Source organism: Mus musculus, chromosome X (genome assembly GCF_000001635.26).
Source record: "Mus musculus strain C57BL/6J chromosome X, GRCm38.p6 C57BL/6J".
Lineage (NCBI taxonomy): Eukaryota > Metazoa > Chordata > Mammalia > Rodentia > Muridae > Mus > Mus musculus.
In genome coordinates, this window is record NC_000086.7 from 25,763,061 (window position 1) to 25,767,018 (window position 3,958).

Sequence of the window (3,958 nt, forward strand, 5' to 3'; positions counted from 1 at the left end):
TCACACAATATCTTTCCACGAATCCAGCCCTTCAAAGGATAATAACAGAAAAGAAGCAATACAAGGACGGAAATCACGCCCTAGAACAAGCAAGAAAGTAATCACTCAACAAACCAAAAAGAAGACAGCCACAAGAACAGAATGCCAACTCTAACAACAAAAATAAAAGGAAGCAACAATTACTTTTTCTTAATATCTCTTAATATCAATGGACTCAATTCCCCAATAAAAAGACATAGACTAACAGACTGGCTACACAAACAGGACCCAACATTCTGCTGCTTACAGGAAACCCATCTCAGGGAAAAAGACAGACACTACCTCAGAGTGAAAGGCTGGAAAACAATTTTCCAAGCAAATGGACTGAAGAAACAAGCTGGAGTAGCTATTTTAGTATCGGATAAAATCGACTTCCAACCCAAAGTTATCAAAAAAGACAAGGAGGGACACTTCATACTCATCAAAGGTAAAATCCTCCAAGGGGAACTCTCAATTCTGAATATCTACGCACCAAATGCAAGGGCAGCCACATTCATTAAAGACACTTTAGTAAAGCTCAAAGCACACATTGCACCTCACACAATAATAGTGGGAGACATCAACATACCACTTTCTTCAATGGACAGATCATGGAAACAGAAACTAAAAAGGGACACAGTGAAACTAACAGAAGTTATGAAACAAATGGACCTGACAGATATCTATAGAACATTTTATCCTAAAACAAAAGGATATACCTTCTTCTCAGCACCTCAGGGGACCTTCTCCAAAATTGACCATATAATTCGACACAAAACAGGCCTCAACAGACACAAAAATATTGAAATTGTCCCATGTATCCTATCAGACCACATGGCCTAAGACTGATCTTCAATAACAACATAAATAATGGAAAGCCAACATTCACGTGGAAACTGAATAACACTCTTCTCAATGATACCTTGGTTAAGGAAGGAATAAAGAAAGAAATTAAAGACTTTTTAGAATTTAATGAAAAAGAAGCCACAACGTACCCAAACCTATGGGACACAATGAAAGCATTTCTAAGAGGGAAAATCATAGCTCTGAGTGCCTCCATGAAGAAACGGGAGGGAGCACATACTAGCAGCTTGACAACATATCTAAAAGCCCTAGAAAAAAAGGAAGCAAATTCACCCAAGAGGAGTAGACGGCAGGAAATAATCAAACTCAGGGTTTAAAACAACCAAGTGGAAACAAGAAGAACTATTGAAAGAATCAACCAATGGAGTAGCAGGTACTTTGAGAAAATCAGCAAGATAGATAAACCCTTATCCAGACTCACTAGAGGGCAAAGGGACAGCATCATAATTAACAAAATCAGAAATGAAAAGGGAGACATAACAACAGATCCTGAAGAAATCCAAAACACCATCAGATCCTTCTACAAAAGGCTATACTCAACAAAACTGGAAAACATGGACGAAATGGACAAATTTCTGGACAGATACCAGGTACCAAAGTTGAATCAGGATCAAGTTGACCATCTAAACAGTCCCATATCACCTAAAGTAATAGAAGCAGTTATTAATAGTCTCCCAAACAAAAAAAGCCCAGGACCAGACGGGTTTAGTGCAGAGTTCTATCAGACCTTCAAAGAAGATCTAATTCCAGTTCTGCACAAACTATTTCACAAAATAGAAGTAGAAGGTACTCTACACAATTCATTTTATGAAGCCACTATTACTCTGATACCTAAACCACAGAAAGATCCAACAAAGATAAAGAACTTCAGACCAATTTCTCTTATGAATATTGATGCAAAAATCCTCAATTAAATTCTCGCTAACCGAATCCAAGAACACATTAAAGCAATCATCCATCCTGACCAAGTAGGTTTTATTCCAGGGATGCAGGGATGGTTTAATATACGAAAATCCATCAATGTAATCCATTATATAAACAAACTCAAAGACAAAAACCACATGATCATCTCGTTAGATGCAGAAAAAGCATTTGACAAGATCCAACACCCATTCATGATAAAAGTTTTGGAAAGATCAGGAATTCAAGGCCCATACATAAACATGATAAAAGCAATATACAGCAAACCAGTAGCCAACATCAAAGTAAATGGAGAGAAGCTGGAAGCAATCCCACTAAAATCAGGGCCTAGACAAGGCTGCCCACTTTCTCCCTACCTTTTCAACATAGTACTTGAAGTATTAGCCAGAGCAATTCGACAACAAAAGGAGATCAAGGGGATACAGTTTGGAAAAAAGGAAGTCAAAATATCACATTTTGCAGATGATATGATAGTATACATAAGTGACCCTAAAAATTCTACCAGAGAACATCTAAACCTGGTAAACAGCTTCGGTAAAGTAGCTGGATATAAAATAAACTCAAACAAGTCAATGGCCTTTCTCTATACAAATAATAAACAGGCTGAGAAAGAAATTAGGGAAACAACACCCTTCTCAATAGTCACAAATAATATAAAATATCTTGGCGTGACTCTAACTAAGGAAGTGAAAGATCTGTATGATAAAAACTTCAAATCTCTGAAGAAAGAAATTAAAGAAGATCTCAGAAGATGGAAAGATCTCCCATGCTCATGGATTGGCAGGATCAACATTGTAAAAATGGCTATCTTGCCAAAAGCAATCTACAGATTCAATGCAATCCCCATCAAATTTCCAACACAATTCTTCAACTAATTGGAAGGAGCAATTTGCAAATTCGTCTGGAATAACAAAAAACCTAGGATAGCAAAAAGTCTTCTCAAGGATAAAAGAACTTCTGGTGGAATCACCATGCCAGACCTAAAGCTTTACTACAGAGCAATTGTGATAAAAACTGCTTGGTACTGGTATAGAGACATACAAGTAGACCAATGGAATAGAATTGAAGACCCAGAAATGAACCCACACACCTATGGTTACTTGATCTTCGACAAGGGAGCTAAAACCATAAAGTGGAAGAAAGACAGCATTTTCAACAATTGGTGCTGGCACAACTGGTTGTTATCGTGTAGTAGAATGTGAATCGATACAAACTTATCTCCTTGTACTAAGGTCAAATCTAAGTGGATCAAGGAACTTCACATAAAACCAGAGACACTGAAACTTATAGAGGAGAAAGTGGGGAAAAGCCTTGAAGATATGGGCACAGGGGAAAAATTCCTGAACAGAACAGCAATAGCTTGTGCTGTAAGATTGAGAATTGACAAATGGGACCTAATGAAACTCCAAAGTTTCTGCAAGACAAAAGACACCGTCAATAAGATAAAAAGACCACCAACAGATTGGGAAAGGATCTTTACCTATCCTAAATCAGATAGGGGACTAATATCCAACATATATAAAGAACTCAAGAAGGTGGACTTCAGAAAATCGAATAACCCCATTAAAAAATGGGGCTCAGAACTGAACAAAGAATTCTCACCTGAGGAATACCGAATGGCAGAGAAGCACCTGAAAAAATGTTCAACATCCTTAATCATCAGGGAAATGCAAATCAAAACACCCCTGAGATTCCACCTCACACCAGTCAGAATGGCTAAGACCAAAAATTCAGGTGACAGCAGATGCTGGCGTGGATGTGGAGAAAGAGGAACACTCCTCCATTGTTGGTGGGATTCTAGGCTTGTTCAACCACTCTGGAAAGCAGTCTGGCGGTTCCTCAGAAAAATGGACATAGTACTACCGGTGGATCCAGCAATACCTCTCCTGGGCATATATCCAGAAGATGCCCCAACTGGTAAGAAGGACACATGCTCCACTATGTTCATAGCAGCCTTATTTATAATAGCCAGAAGCTGGAAAGAACCCAGATGCCCCTCAACAGAGGAATGGATACAGAAAATGTGGTACATCTACACAATGGAGTACTACTCAGCTATTAAAAAGAATGAATTTATGAAATTCCTAGCCAAATGGATGGACCTGGAGGGCATCATCCTGAGTGAGGTAACGCATTCACAAAGGAACTCACACAA